The sequence below is a fragment of the Danio rerio genome, chromosome 3 (genome assembly GCF_052040795.2).
Source record: "Danio rerio strain M-AB ecotype USA chromosome 3, GRCz13ab, whole genome shotgun sequence".
Taxonomy (NCBI): Eukaryota; Metazoa; Chordata; class Actinopteri; order Cypriniformes; family Danionidae; genus Danio; species Danio rerio.
In genome coordinates this window covers 32,768,041-32,785,274 of record NC_141023.1, presented here as the reverse complement: position 1 = coordinate 32,785,274, position 17,234 = coordinate 32,768,041, and the positions used below count along the sequence as shown (strand labels likewise).

Sequence of the window (17,234 nt, the reverse complement as noted above, 5' to 3'; positions counted from 1 at the left end):
CTGTGAAGTAGCTCCAGATGGAAAGTTTTGTTTTGTGTTTACCTCATAGTTAAAGTTGTTGCACATCCGCTGGTTCCTGCCTCAAAATGAGCAAGTTTGAGCCACTTGTACATCCAGGAAGTGTTCAGGAAAAGCAAAACACCAGCGAAGAAACTCGACACAGAGGAACATTTACACCTCACTGCCAACTAGCGTTTCGGAAGTGTTAATGCAGACCAACTGAGACAGCGCGCAGAAGTATAAATGCACAGCTACACGCATTGCATTCGCCATGGGTTACGCCGGTCACTTGACGCAGTTTGTGCTGTCAGTTTGGCAAGTTAGCCACTTTTATTAAATAATTTATAACTGCAATAAAATACCTGCACATTTTCCATACTGCTCTTTTTATTTGCATAACACTTTGAATTTTGCTCATTATACGTTAAATAGCATTTTTTTACATTTAACATTTAAATTCTCGATTCAAATACCTTATTTTGACACATTATTTAAAATATGTGGCTAAGAAAAAGCTATTAATTAAATAAAAAATGTGGGGCACGTAAAAATCTGAACCATTAGCCAGTCGAAGAAATCCTTGGCGTTGAACACCGTTATTGAAAATTAATAAGAGATATTAAGTGTTGATATGGTGACATACTGAATACATTCAAGCACATAAAATGAAATGCACTCATATGCAAACTATTTAAACTATTGCTCAAACTATTTTGTCTGTGAAATGTGAGGTTTCTTTTTTAAACACGTTGGCATATTACCATGCTCTCTCCCCCTTACTAACACATGATGTCACTCAAATACTATATTGATCTATTGACATTTTTTTTCAGTCAGAAAAGTGCTGCAGGAAATAAATGGCTCTGCTCTCCGTAATCGTAAAGAAAATAAAGAGGTCATATGACAAAAGTTTGCCGCGAGCGTCATGACATGAACAGCAAAGATTGAGATGGTTTAAAACTGATGTGACATGTAAAAGCTGACAGTTGTTTACTTCAGTCTTTTTTATAGTTGTTTTTTATTTTTGTATTCATTTTTTTCCCCCTGTAGTTATTCCAGGCATAATTCCTAGAAGTAGTTGAGATTTTTGGCTCTGTCAATTTCTCCGTCCTGAACACCATGCTCTGCAGTGATTTTGTCAACAGTGTCATTTAGTCTTCCATATGGTCACAATTTTTCATCCTTTTTTGGTCTCATTCAGGTAGCTGCACTGGCGCCCCTTAAGACCTGCCTCCAATTCGTTGCGCTGTGGTAGAGAAAATGAGAATGGGATTGGCGAGAAAAGTGGATTTTTTTTTTTACTTGGCTAGCAGATAATTTGTGTCATGTAAGGACGATGAAAATGCTGACCTTTCTTGAAATGGGATGTTTTCACCACTCTTTTTTTCAAAGGCGATGTGACTTTCACTGTGTTTGATAAATAGGCCACCTGTACACCAGCACCCCTCCACCATCGCTGTGTCTTTATGCGTTCATGTAGATTCTTTACTTGTTCATCCTTTACTGACTGGATACAGCATTTCTAAAACTACCCAATTTCTTGATCTATAAGCCCTTTTTTTATCCACTTCCCCTCAAATCATTTCCTCTTGTCCCCACATCATGTACTTTTTATATAAAGTCATTTCAGAGGGAATTGCAATTAAGAAAAAAATACAAGAATAGAAGAGAACCCAAACCAACTGAGTACTGTAAAACACAAAGTTAACGCAACTTAAACCATTTGAGGAAACCGATTGCTACAAACCATTTGAGTTAAAAACTAAACTATGAGTACTGTGAACTTACTCCATTTAAGTTGAAGTGATGAGGTATTTAACTCATTACCTTCAACACTGAGTTCAGAACTCTTTTCAAATCAGTAGAACTTAACCTTCAGTAAATTTTGAGTTGACTACACTCATTTTATTTGAGAAAGTTGACTGTTGAACTTTTACAGTGTATTACTGGTATGATAGATTACGTAAAGTAAAGACTGTATGTTGCAAGTTTACTTTTCTCAATGTTGTGGTAAAAGTCTTCAGCTAAATAATGTTTGAGGGCGTGAATTACAATAGTCAGCATTTTTATTTAAAACGTTTGTTTGTTTAAATATTTTTGAATATTGAATATTTTAATCTTTAGTTCAGTGCTTCAATTAGCAATTTAGCTTTAGTGGTTTCACAGGTTACACAATAAACCTCTTAAAGCCCATATGCCTGTTTGATGTATATACAGAGTCAAATACAGAGCCTTTCAAAGTACACATTTGATACCACTGGCAGATCGCTTTGCTTGTTTTAAGGAAAATCTCACTTAATTATGACTTATTGTTTCTGAAAACAAGAGACTATTTTTGGCTTGTCTAGAAAATGCTTTTAATATTAAGAATTTTAAAATATTTGGACTAGAAACAAGACAAAACTTTAATACAATAAAAAAAACTTTTTTTTTTTTTTTTTTGCAGTGCACTGTAAAAAAAATCTGTAATTTTAAGGTTTTTTTTCTGGCAGCTGGGGTGCTGGAAAAAAAGTAAAATTACAGCCATTAAATTACAGAAATTTACAGTAAAATAACGAATATTCAATTACAGAAATTTCCCTAAATCTAAATTTCTGGTAAATTTCTTTAATTTAATATCTGATATTTTATGGGAAAATTCTGTAATTTAACGACTGCTATTTTATATTTTTTTCTGGCACCCCAGCTGCCGGGAATAAACCGTAAAAATTTTTTTAAAGCGAACTTTAGATTATTTTGCTTACCTCATTGGCAGATTATTTTGCTTGTTGTAGGGAAAAACAATCAATATTTCTTACTCGTCTAGAAAATGCTTTTTTAATTTAAGAATTTTTAGATATTTGAACTAGAAACAAGACCAGACTTAAAGTAAGAAACACATTTTTTTTGCAGTGTAGCATGTGTAAACACAAAAACTTGGCACATGCAAAGTTTCTGCATGTTTTCTCTGTGGTTATCTTTAAATTCCTTCACACTTACACTTATAAACATTACTTGAATGTGCTAGCTGCTGTTTTATTAGGAGGTAGCGCACATTTTGAGAAAAATTTAGTGTTGACAACTTTTAGTAGGGGTGGCTCAGCGGTTAGCACTGTTGCCTCATAGCAAGAAGATCGCTGGTTCAAGTCCCAGCTGGGTCAGTTGGCATTTCTGTGTGGAATTTGTATGTTCTCCCCGTGTTTGTGTGGGTTTTCTCCGGGTGCTCTGATTTCCCCCACAGTTCAAAGACATGTGGTATAGGTAAATTGAATGGACTAAATTGGCTGTACTGTATGAGTGTGTGATGAGTCTGTATGGATGTTTTCCAAAATGAATGAATGAACTTTAGGTAGTTCAAAAAGTAAGTTGAAAAATGTGTCTGAAGCCATCTAGTGCTTAAATATTCAGTTTAATTCTTTCAACTTGGCATATAGATCATTAATAGAGAGTGTTCTCACACATAATGCAGTTTCATGGTTTGGTAACACAACTCTTAAACAGAAGAAGAAATTTTCGCAAAATATAAATCAGGTTAATTTGATAACTGGTCACAAAAAACATCTGCTGCAGATTCTATTTGACTCCTTTATGGAAAAAACGGCAATGATTTTTAAAGATAATACACATCCCCTTCACTCTGCTTTTGAAGTGTTACCATCAGCACACAGGTTTAGAATTCCTAAAGCTTGAAGAAATGCTTATAAAAAGTAATTTATCCCAATTGTAATTGTCTTAAATCGGATCGCTGTTTGAAGTGAACAGGGTGGTTGTTAAGAATGATCTGCAGTAATATGTATGAAGCTAATTTGGTTTTTAATTATGTTGTTGTTGTTGTCTCAATAAGTGTTGCTATTGTGTGATTGGATTTAGGGCAACAACTGCATACATACAACAGTGTTAAAGACAAATTTCCTCTCTGTGCTTAGCAAAACAGACAATAAATTTTAAGCTATTAATTCAAATTGACTTTTATAGCGCTTTTCACCATAATTATCTTTCCATAGCAGCTTCACAAAAGGTGCAAATCATTACATTAGTCAAAATCAGAAACGTTACGGAGTTGTGTAAAGGGTTGGCAGTATATAAATGTAGTTATCCTGCAGTTATATACAGTGTCTTTCCAAAAGAAGTCATATTTACATGTAATAATAATAATAATAATAATACGTTCAATGAAGTGTATTATATTGTAGTGCTCATAAAAAAGTTATCAAATGTGTTGTACATATACTCCACTTGTCTTGTACTTGGGCTTGAAGCACCACTGCTGCATTCAGATAATGTGTTTGGCTGTTGAGTTGAATCTCATGCTGTTTTCTTCAACTTTTTGGCCTTAAATATTGTTTTCAAATGGTGTCAGATTTTCAGCTCCAGCACCTATTTGTTCACACTTTATCTGACATATTTTGAACAAGAGCCCTTCCTATATAAATCCCCTCAAGAAGAAGAGTCAAAAACCAGCCCGATTATTAATCAAGGCCCTTTTTAATCCAATTAATCAACTGATCAATTAGGGGAGTCTCCACTCCCCTGAGTGTTTAATTTTGAAATATGTAATTTTTCCGGCTTGCTTTCATGTTTTGCGCCCTGTTAAATGTTTAAAAGATGTTCAGTCTGCCCATCCACTTGTGTGTTTGTATGAAAAGGCCACCCAGGCTTTGCTCACATGCCTGCAGTGTTACTAAAACAGACAAAGACAAGACATTGATGACTAAACCTTTAGAAAGAGAAGCAGGAAGTAGGTGTGTTTATTTCCTGTCAGTCACGATTTCCTTTGTAAAAACATGCTTTTTAGCTTGGTAACTTTTTTTTGTTTTGTTTTGAACCATTGCCTGATGAGGGGCATCACATGAAGCCTTGGGCAATAAGATGTGAGGACACGCTCGCTTCAAATGAGCGGAATGATTTCAAGAGAAACATGCGCTCACAGCCTGTGACACAGTCGCTTTGTGTTTTTGCTTGATATATATACCAAAATTTGGCATTTACGACATATAATTGCAACAGGGTTGGACGTTTTTCCTTTTAGGCATGTCTCTGATGTAGGAACAGTGGACGGGGAAGCGAGTGACTCTTGCTCATAGGCTGTGCAGCGGGAGACAGATGGGTGGAGGTAAATTAAACAAGCTGCTCTGGCCTTCGCTCCTCACTTTGACAGTGTGCCAGCCGCGGCGCCGGGTCTCTGTCATTATTTAACGGCCAGCGTTAATGGGCTCTGTCTGCTTGCTTGCCCCCCTCCGGCTGCTGGGAGAAACAGAGCGAGAGAGAAAACCAAATTTGAAGGAAAAGGTGGGAAGGGTTGTGTACTTGACCATGCCGTGTGTGAGGATGAGGCACAGTTTTTTGTTGTTTGTTTTGTTTTCTCACTAGTAGCTGGTGGTGATTTCAGGTTGTTCTCTTGCGCTGCATGTCATATAAAGTCATGATAGCTTTGCTGCGCCCATTGTTTCTTGCCATCAATGGCATATTTATCTTGTTCACCCGTAAGCAGTTTTGGTGCAGGGAATGGAAAAACATCTGGATTAACTTTGCAAACCTTAATAGCATAAAGGGGGAACGTTATATACACGTCCAGTGAATAGTTAGTATTTTAGGACAAATTTCCTTCTGAAGAGAGCATCAGTATGCCTTTACTTGCAGCAAAGAGGTGAAGGTTAAATATTTTTTTAGTTATGTTAAAATAGAAGTCGAAGACTAGTTGTGCCCATAGACTGTAAAATATATGGACGTAGTGTCCGTGACGTCACCCATAGGTTTCTGAAGAGCGCAAGTAAAGCTACAAATAGGCGTGGTCAACCATCGCCATTTTGTTCGTGCGTCATCCCACCAACCGGGGTTACAAAAAAAGGCCAAAGTGGCGGAGCATCACAGAACCTACAGTTGCCTGCTAGCATTTTGCTTAGACTAGCTTTTCTATGGGGGAAACGCTTAAACCTTCTTCACCTGCGAATTGTTTGTGTTCTGACCACATTTGCTTGGTTGTGTACTATAACAATAAAGTGCTTAGTCTTTTAAAAACACTGTTGTAATACATTGAGCAATTAAGCATTGTTCTTATACGTTTTTTCTACAGGAGGAAAGCGCGAATTATATCCAAATACTTCAAATATAGTCTGTGTTAGTAAATGCAAGACTGTTTAGGAAATCCAGGGGTAACACTGTATGAAAACGTTTCAGATGACATCTAGAGCCCACAGCTAATCAATCTGTCAGATTCTGGAGTGCATTACAGGTCTAAAGAAAATGAAAAATGATAAATGATCTTAAATAAAACATACATTTAAGGCCACACCCTTAATTATGCAGAGTTAATATAACTTAATAAAAACTAAACGGATGAATAATAATAAAGAAATTACCCCTCACAGTTGTCATGAAGGGTAATATTAGCTGTATGCACCAAAACCATCTTTTGTACAAGGCTGTAAACATGTTTTTATGAGCTGTAAAATTGGCCAATTTAGCGTTACAGTCAATGAACATGTAGTTCCTGAACCCAGCCCCCAAAGGCAAGTCGATGAATGGCAGTTTCAGTTACTTCAGTATTGGCTCCACAGAGGAGAGTGGGATGTTGCCAGTTGGTTGTGTCATCTGGGTTTCCCTATAAAATGATTGTATTTATATATATGTTATGAAATTGAATAAAAAAAAATCATTCTTCTATTTCTTTCAATTGATTTATCGTTTGTTAGGACAGGATAATATCTGGCAGAGATGCATCCGTTTAAAAATGTGGAACTCAAAGTTTTTAGCAATGCATATCACTAATCAAAAATGTCAAAAAGTGATAAATTTACAGTAGGAGAATTACTAAATGTATTAATGGAACATTACCTTACTTAATATTCTAATCACATTTGGCATTAAAGGAAAATCAATAATGTTGACTCAAAGAGAGTGGTTAGCACTTGGTAAGATTGCTGGTTTGAGCCCCAGCTGGGCCATGTAGCATTTCTGTGTGGAGTTTGCATGTTCTCCCCAAATTCCTGTGGGTTTCCTCCATGTACTTCGGTGTCCCCCACAGTCTAAGGGCCTACTCACACTATGCCATCCGTACCATGCCCAGGCCCGTTTCACGGATCGTTTGAGAAGTGTGAGTGCGCTGAATCGGGCTCAAGCACGGTTTACTTGGCCGGCCCTGGCCCGGTTGGAAGAGGTGTGCCTGAGCGCGGTTCACTTGGGCAGGGTACGCTTGTGTGTGAGTGCAAAACACGCCAAAGCCCAAAACTGAAAGCGAGACGTGACATTTAAGAGGCTGTTTCATATGGATTTATTAATCATTCTTACTGTTCAGTGAACGCAAACTGCCGTAGTTTATTAAAGACGAGAACTTTTCACAGCACGACAGCTGCGCGGCTTCAGCAGACCTCCTCATTCCTACAGCACGAGAGCTTTATGATTGTTTATGAGCGCCAAAAGTGGCGGATCTGTTCGGCAAAATATCTGACTGCGTGTCACCGCATCCCTAAGGACTGTTTGGCGAAATATTTGACTGCATGTCACTGCATAACAAACGACTGAAACGATATAACTAGAGAACTCTCAACTGAGCTGCTGAGTAAGAGCGCTTCTCACTGAACAGCGCAGCAGCGATGACGTAAGCGTGCCGAGGCCCATTTGTGGTGTGAGTGCGGGCCGTCGGGGGAGACGGGAGTGGGGACAAGCGTGCTTTGGCCCGGTTCGAGGCAACTGTACCTAGTGTGAGTACGGCCTAAATTGGCTGTAGTGTATCCGTAAACTGTGCTGAAGTGCCACTGTACCCCTTTCCCTCTTCCCTGACGGCTTGCACTCAGGACGTACTCACACTATGCTATATGAATTGTGCCCAGGCCCGTTTCCCGGATCGCTCGAGAAGTGTGAGTGTGCTGAATCGGGCTCAGGCACAGTTCACTTGGCCGGCCAATTGATGACGTAATCGTGCCCAGGCCCGAATGTAATGTGAGTGCGGGCCGTCAGGAGTGACGGGTGGGGGGACAAGCGTGCTTTGGCCTGGTTCAAGGCAACTGTACATAGTGTGAGTATGGCCTCAGACTGCATTTTGCCTTCCAAGCCAGAGGACACTTGCGTGACTGTTTAGTTTAACAGAATGCGTGTGTGCATGCGTGTGTGCGTGCGTGCGTGCATGCGTGTGTGTGTGTGAGAGAGTGTGTGTGTAAGTGAGTGTGAGTGTGTGTGAGAGAGAGAGAGAGATGGGAGAGTGTATGGGTGGTTCATAAGTAAGTGTACTCCCAGTTCTGGGTTGCGGATGGAAGGGAATCTGCCACATAAAATATATGGCAGAGTAATTTGAAGTTTGAACCTTAAATCAGGGCCTAAGCCAAAAGACAGTGTGTGAGTGAGTGACAATGTCTTAAGTTATTGCCAAAAATATAGCTGTTCAGCATAAATACATTTTTGGTTGTCCAGAGTCACATTAACAAAAACCTTTGAATCATATTAAAAGATATTTGCTGACCCACTTCTCACAAATTACTGAAAGAAGTTATGGTTATGGTAATAATTTATGAAGATGTAAATGTGTATATTTGTGATTTTTAAAATCTCATTGATTCACTTCAAAACACTGACTGACCCACTTGAGTCATATGGGTTACTTTTTTGATAGATGAATGTGCTTTTTGCTGCTTCAAAAGCCTGGGCACCATTCACTGCCATTACATAGCTAAAAGAGGCAGAATAAGGTTTTATATAAATCAAATATATGTTCGTCAGTAAGAAAAAGGTTTCTAAAACAAAGATGGCTTGAGCTTAAGTAGATTGTGGGACCATTTGGGAAGGGGGGTGAACTGCTCCTTTTAAAATAGTCTAGCGATGGGCAAGATCTTGTAGATCTTGAAAAGTGCATTCTCATGTTGCAAACCATCATGTCTCTCATGTTTTTGCATATGTCGCAGAGACCAGTGACATCCTAATCCAGACTGTATTCCTGTGTTCTGTGCAGCTCTGTGGTAATGGATAAAATGGGATGATATGATATGATGAACCTGACAGGTCCAATAAAATCAAACAATTAAAGTGAACACACTTATGAATTGTTTATGTGATTTTTCTTAGTGCTCTGTCTGTCTGTGACTGTGTGCATGATGGAATGAGGGGAGAATTAAAAATTTCACGCTGGAGGTGGGCCATCAGTATACAATTACTCAAAGGCCCACCGCACTTACATTTTACTAAATGATTTCACAGCTAATATGTATTCCAGACCTCTCCAGCCACAAGCACCAGACTCTAAATCCTCTAGTTAAAAGAAAAATGAAGGAAAGCCTGTTAACATTTTAAAAACATGTTAGTTCATGTATTCTAGATGTTTTTTTTGTACTGTATACTAGAATCTGTCCTGTTTAATTTGATATTATTCAGAGCATATATGGAAAAATTACAGGTATTTATTTTTATGAATATTTAAAGCAAGCTCACATAAATAGGTCTTTCAGTGGAACAATAATTTATTAAAAATCTTGTCATGTGTGTCAGATCATTACAGACTGATGTGCGATGATCAAAACACCATTTAATGCAACACAAGCTCATTGGGAAAATGTGCCCAGGGATACATTTATAAATAATGAGAAATATGTGCCTCAAGGTACATAATGGCTGTATTTTGTGTGTAAAAAAACACTATGGGCCAGTATTGCTGACCATATACTTTCGTATGGACGGCTTTTCCAGCATGACTGGTTTACTTGATAGCTCACCATGATATGGGCCAGACTTGGGAGCTGATTAGATTTGGGTTTGAGTCTGGCAAAGGACCAGGTAGAGTGGTCTCTCACTATAACAAGGTTCACCTTTCATGGCCTCACAGTTTTACTGATTTTTTTGTGTATTTTCACGTGCTTATTTTTTTTATTTTTAAAGGCCATATGCGCCGAGCCACGAACCGCCATGCATTTTCGAATTGTAAATATTATTTTATATTAGGGTACTTCCAACTGTTATGCAAAGTGTGTAGTGAGGGATTTTACAGCCTTAAAACATCTATAATAATTGTAAAAAAAAAAAAAGCTAACTACTTTGCGAATTTTACATATTGTGGGGTTTTTTTTAGAACGGATCTCCCACGAATATACGAGGGACCACTGTGAAGCAAAACCCAAAACAAAGAGCAGGGTGATACTGTGGTAGAAGCATGTGGCCTCTGTGGTTTTTATCTTTGCTATTGAAAAAACTATCGGTTGGGTTAAGAAAAGAGGGTGAGTGGGTCAGTTGATATCAAGCTGATATATTATGGATGACATGGTGGCTCAGTGGTTAGCACTGTCGCCTCAGAGCAAGAAGGTCAACAGTTCAAGCCCTGGCTGGGTCAATTGGCATTTCTGTGTAAAGTTTGCATGTCCTCTCCATGTTTTCGTGGGTTTCCTCTGGGTGCTCCTAGTAAACTAGTGAATCTACCTCTAAAAACGAATTAAAACTAACTGAAATTGAAAACAAAAAGTCAAAATAAAATAAAGATTAAAACTAATAAAAAATCCAAAACTATTATAACCTGGGTTTGCATGTTCTCCCTGTGTTGATGTGGGATTCCTCAGAGTGCTCTGGTTTCCCCCACAGTCCAAAGGCATGTGTAATAGGTGAGTTGAATAAACTAAATTGGCCGTAGTGTATGTGTATAAATAATTGTATGGGTGTTCCCAGTACTGAGTTACAGCTGGAAGGGCATCCGCTGTGTGAAACATATGCTGGATAAGTTGGCGGTTCATTCTGCTGTGGTGACCCCTGATGAATAAAGGGACTAAGCTGAAAGAAAATGATTTAATGAATGAAGCTGACCTGTTCTCCCATGCCAGAAAGAAGTTTAGATGGCTATAAATGTACACAGTGGCCTCTGTTGGATTTACGAGAAATGGCACATATGAGAAAATGTGCCTTAGTAAGGTATTTGAGATTGTTAAAAATTTACACAGTCACCTTTAGTGGATTTGTAAAAACAAAAACTGCAAAATGTAGTCATGGAACAAATTTTCTTGGTTCTCAAAACCGTTTCCCTGGGCGCATATTTCCATTGAAAGTCTGGGTTACCTTCCAATTTTTTTTAGAAAGTTCATTTTTAACAATGTGTTTTCTATGTTTGTTTAAGTGGGTTGCCCCTTTAGAAACGACGACTTGGGTTTCTATCATATGCATAAACTGCATATTTAATTTTAAAGACAATAGCTGTTTTTTTTTTGCTTGAACTTTCACTATATAGATTTTTTGACACAAAACACTGAATAAAATAAAATTTGTTCCTTGTATTAGTTAAAGTTATAGATGTTGTATTAGTCTACAGCACAAACCCACTGTGTGGCCTGTGTTCAGAGGTGGAAAATCTGTTGGGACATGTCAGACAGAGGCAGTGATCTTTGGAGGTGCATGACAGTGGGCCTCTTCACGTCTCCCCCGTGAGTCTTTGAACCTCCTCGCGGCATGACACAACAATTCAAAGGCTCCTCTCCTTGCTCAATGCACTCGTAAAAAGCCAGATAGCGTGTGTAAATCTGCAGCAGAAGTGTCGCTGCGCTGGTTCCCTCAGTCTTGATTTATAGCCCCCAGTGCATCATGGACACTAGTTCTCCGAGTTGTAACCCAGCCATGGCAGGCTGCCCCTATAACATTGAGCATGTAAAAATGCTTTTAGCTTTGCTCATCCTTTGCATTCTTCTATTCATCATATGCAGTTGTTCAAACTACATAGGGGCTTGTTTTCTTTTTAATATTGCTACTCAAAACCTCTGAAATTTATGAGCCATGACGTAAATGGGTATAGTTTAGTTATACAAGAGTCTGCATGTTAAGTGTTCACTTTATAAAAAAAAACACGAATGATTACACTCTTAAGAAAAAAGAATGGTCCATCAAGAACATTCAACATTCATTACACAGAATATAGTGGAAAACAGTTCTTTAAACTTCCAAACTTACATTAAGAAAGAAGAAGTGATTCAGCAGAATTTAAAGATCTTTAAAAACGGTTTCCAGTCTCATAGTTATGAATATGAATTCCATATGGTTTGACATGGAAAAAATATTTAAGTGCCTGCTATTCCTTATATTGTTTCAGTCCGATTTGGGGCAATAAAAAATTTAAACCAGGTAAGATGCAGAATTCAAGATATGGGCAGAGAAGGGAATTACAAAGATAGTAGATTTATATGTAAACAATATTCTAATGTCATTTGAGGAAACTGTTAGTACATACAAAATTCCTGCAAAACATTTCTTTAAGTATTTACAAACAAGAGATTTTATCCTCAGATCACAAAATTATTCCTTGGATATGCCATCATTGTCTATTTTAAAAAGTAATAACAAAAGAAGGTTTTAGTGAAGGTTTAAATTCTGCATTATACAAGATGCTGGTGTCAGAATCAAAGCAATTTTCAAATTGTAAATTGGAAGCTTGGAGATTAGATCTAGAGGATATTTCTATAGGACTGGATGAAGACAGGTGAGGAAGCTCAATCACTAACAGTGAACACTCAACTGAAACTGTTACAATATAAGTAGTTGATGATGATTTACATACCTCCAGTTTTATTGCATAAATATAATGAAAATATTCCAGATACTTGCTTGAGATGCAGGAACCTTAAAGGAATGCTGTATCACTCTATATGGGAATGTAAAGTAATACAGAACTACAGAAGATTCTTGTTATTAATATACTGATGTCTCCTTTATTTATTATTTTTATTTTATTTTTATCACAAGGACATTAAGTTAAAAAGTTTTATCTGGCACATGGAAATGTGTATGTTTAAATATAATGATAATAAAAAAAGAAAAAGTGGTTATGTTAAGAACTGTTGACTATAAGGTTATTTAGGGATCCAGATAATAATCTTCAATGGCATTGCTGCAAAACACCTTTGGAACCTGTTTTTAGAAGCGTAAGCTATAATTTTGCTGATCAGTTTTGCTGATTTTCGTCATTTGATAAAGAAAAAATAGAGATGTAGTGAATTTTACACAGATTTTACACAAATATTTGTGATATCATATATGATCTACTCTGAAAATGTATGTTTTTGATGGTTCTTCTGTGGGCGTCACTGTGGTGCAGTTGGTAGCACGATCGCATCACAGCAAGAAGGTCGCTTGTTCGAGCCCTGGCTGGGTCAGTTGACATTTCTGTGTGGAGTTTGCCTGTTTTCCCCATGTTGGCGTGGGTTTCCTTCGGGTGCTCCGGTTTCCCCCACAGTCCAAAGACATGTGGAATGGGTGAATTGAATAAGCTAAATTGACCGTAGTGTATGTGTGTGAATGCAAGAGTGTATGGGTGTGTCCCAGTGTTGTGTTGCAGCTGGAAAAATATTAGGCATGTATGTATGTATGTATGTATGTATGCATGTATGTGTGTGTGTGTGAGTGTGTATATGTGTATGTGTGTGTATACACACACACACATGCATACATACATACATACATGCACGCATGCATACATACATACATACATACATACAAAAATCATGTTTGCAATATGTATACAAATATTTAGTAAACGTATATTATTACCATTTGTTGTGTCTCCCCATACAGTTTGATAGAGCGATTTTACCTAGAAGCTGCTTCACATGACGTCACGCTTAACAAGCAGATTGGCATTGTTGGGTTCATGAAGCAACTTCCACATTTATGTTGAACTCTTTACAATAAAGATCTTTTTGTGCACCTTGTGCACTCTACAAACATAATACATTGGTGCAAAGTTTTTTTTTTTCAAATCTTAAATCTTTAACAAAGGATTCTCTTAAAATGTTTACTGTTTTGCATCATTGTGACATCAACTAGCTTTTGGAATCTTTATTTTTAGGGGAGTTGTAAAAACTATTATCATTAATCAGTGTGAAAACAAATGTAAAAATCTGAAGAAACATATACGCAATGGAATGAGTCGATGGATCTTGAAGGATCTTCATGACCTTTAATGCCAACAAAGAACTTTTATTTTTAAGCATTTATGCAAGTGGAAACCAAGTTAACCAACTGTTCTGACGTCTAGATGTTGTGATTGGAAGATGTATGAAAGCTTTTGGTTAGCTGAAGCGAAACAGGTCCATAAAGAAACTTCTGCAGATCCATTTTCCATAACCTCAGTCTGATTTGTGACATCAGTGCTGAGTATCTGAGAAAGTGTTTAATGAAATGAATATAAATGGTTTAAGGGAACTGTTAACCAAATGAATATTCTGTCATCATTTACTCACACTCTTGTCATCCCAAACCTGTTTCATTTATTTCTTCTGTGGAACACTAAAGAAGATGTTTTGAAGAATTTTGGTTAGCAAGCAGTTTGGGCTGGTTTAGAATTGACTGAATGGAAACAGAAACAACTGGTTACCAGCTTTCTTCAAGGTTTATTTTTTTCCAGCAACTTTTCTCAGCAGACAACAGACTTATTCAGTTGGAACCACATTATGACAAGACCAAGAGCTTTCAGTTTTAAATGGATCAATTATTCTTATTATACCCTTCATTTTGCTTCATAATATCTCACTGTATTATCAGGAGCCATGGGTATTCATTTTGTTTTGCTTTTATATGCATTTTATTTGTTGGATTGTTTGTTTTGTATTGTACTTGCATTTTAAGAATCACCATGGACCGTAGGTTTAAATTCAATCCTTTTTATAGGACTGGACTATTGCTGTGTGATATAGGAAAAAGAAACCTGTCATGATTTTCTTGAACAATATTGCTATTTCAATTTTAATCATGATTTTGTCACAGACTAAATCTGTGTTTACAGTGTGCATCTCAGCCCCATTTCAAATGAAAAACAATTAGATCTTTATCAAAGACCTGTAACATGTCTCTAAAACAGACATAAAATGAATAAAAATCACCTAGTGAAGCTGTAGTAAATTGTCTCTAGAACAGATCATCAAACTCGAGTAAGGCTTCGATGTTCTGCTTGACCAAATATCTGAAGTAGTTGTGTGTGTGTTCACAGATTTGTTTTGTCATGCACAGAGCTCTTTGTGACGCTGCTGTGAAATAGGTCCAGTCCAATATTTCCAATAGAAGTGTGTGTGGATTGCGTGTACATATTTAGAGCGGCATGTGCGTGTATGCCAGGTGCACCCAGCTCCTGGTGCGCCCATCTCTTTTCAGACAAACTTGAAATGTAACTTTTCAGAATGCTGCACTGTGAGTCATGTAACAAGAACTGACCGATCAGCTTCATACTTGTATCGGAACTGCAGCAATGTTTTGTTAGTTTGTCATCCTCTGAGAAAAAGGTAGATGCTCACACTCACGCTTTTCATGCGCTTTTAGACATAATATATGACTGACTTACAAATGTCTGCTTCTGCCATACATCAGCCTTCCTGTATCCAAAGAAAACTAATTCTAGGGCTGGGTGATTAATCAAAAAATAATCAAACTCGAAATTCAGAACCTATAATCAATCTAATTTTATAGATTTTTTTTCCGTCCTGCGTGTGGAGTCATGTGACCTGCTCTGTTAAAGCCCATTTATGCTGATTTATATCGAGAGCACGCGTATGGTCCAGCGCAGTCTTTGCATGATCGGATACCACCACCTCTCAAAAAATGTAACTACACGTTGCGAAGACAGTAAGGCAAGTTCTGTGATTGGTCGGTTTGGTAGCGTTGACCCGCGTGGAGAGCTGCGGGCAAAGAGCACAGAATCACCAAGAGGTGACAATCCGGTGCAATTTGGGAAACAGCCACTAGATGGCGAGGCTTCCTTTTTGGAATTAAAACTCCAATAGAACAACAGCATATTATAAGTCTGTAAAAGAAACTATTAAAAGTGCTGATGATTGTCAGAGTAAGTGTTGTATTGTCGTATGTCAGGTTGTTTCTCAGCTTTAAGGCACTTTTTAAATAAATTAATAAAAAAGCAAAGCAAATGCTTGCCATCGCGACAGCAATAAGATCCAATGGACAGCTGATCGCTTTCACTCCAAAATGGTGGAATCTGGGGCTGTAGCTAGGCGCTGCTGTTGCCATGGAACGTTCTATTGAGTGTGTTGGTCATTCTAAGATCTTTGGCGCGGGACAGCAGAGAGCCGGTTGGAGTGAGTGTTTACAAGTGAGGAGTGCAGTGGAGTAGCTGTTTTGTGTTTACCTTATGATTAAAGTTGTTGCACGTCCAACGCTTCCTGCCTCCAAATGAGCAAGTTTTAGCTCATTGTACATGTTAAGGTGGCATTCAGAAAAAGCCAAACCCCCATAAAGAAACTCGACACAAAGGAACATAAAAACCCGCTGCCAGCTAGTGTTTCAGAAGTGTTACTACAGAGCAATACAAACAGCACGCTGAAGTAAACCAATGCATGGCTATGCGTAAGCCAAGCGCCGTGGGTCACGGTGATCACTCGACGCAGATGTATAAATCAGCCTAATAAAATCTGAGGCTGATTTATTCTTCTGCGGCCACTTTGCAGCCACATGGTCAAGTAAGATAATGGACCCATTCTTAAACCTTACTTTGCACTAAATTGACGTGATTGTAAACTGTGCCAGAGATGACTTGAGACGACATATTTTCCATTACAGTCAAATAAATATTTACATTCAAATATTTGTTTACAGAAGATGCAAGCACTGAACTGTTTAAAATTAGTTACGGGATACACAAGAGTTATTTTATTTAGAAGAGATACTGCTTAATTACTGTTGACCGTTCGTTTTAGGCAATGTGTGTTTTAATTTTAGTTGTTTAACATTGATGTTCAATAAATAATCACAGATAGATTTGTTTCCTTCAGTTATTTAAAAATCAAGTATGTGCACCCTTCATTCAAAAATCTCTGATATAATGTAATATGTGAGCATGTTTACTGTACAAAACTTGTCAGTGTAGTATGGAGACAAAAAATATATATATTTATAAAAATAAAATAATCGCTTATTTATGGTAATCGAGTCAAAATGTTCAATCAATCGAGATGTTGATTTTAGGCCAAATCGCCCAGCCCTACTTTATCCCATACCACAGATGTTGACTATTTGGTCAACTGTGCTGAACTTATCATCTCTGTATACCCAGGCTATTCAGTCTCCTGTTCTCACGCTCTGTTTGCTCTTGCTGCTTTATGATTGGTTCAATTACCATACTGCAGGAAAATCATGTTGTAAGGCGATTGTCTAAATCGTGATTTCAATACGATTTTAATTAATCACACAGCCCTAGATTGAACTTGCTAGTACTGGACTGGTAGTTCAAAGGAAGCTTTAGATCACTGTCATGCTTTGTTGTCTGCTTTATAAATATGTGATTGTTACTAGCCATGAGTATG

At 37.6% G+C, this 17,234-nt stretch overlaps 1 protein-coding gene and 1 long non-coding RNA gene across 3 annotated transcripts in view; one reads left to right on the top strand and one right to left on the bottom strand.

Annotated features, from left to right (window-relative positions):
• rarab (retinoic acid receptor, alpha b) overlaps positions 1 to 17,234 on the top strand; it is a 213,498-nt gene that overhangs the window by 23,454 nt on the left and 172,810 nt on the right. The gene's annotated exons all lie outside the window — the stretch shown is intronic.
• LOC147845671 (uncharacterized) lies at positions 5,289 to 14,731 on the bottom strand. The gene is made up of 3 exons (XR_015480995.1): positions 10,629 to 14,731; positions 9,816 to 10,397; positions 5,289 to 9,770 (listed from the first exon to the last, which is right to left on the bottom strand). It is a non-coding gene; the product is annotated as an uncharacterized LOC147845671 (long non-coding RNA).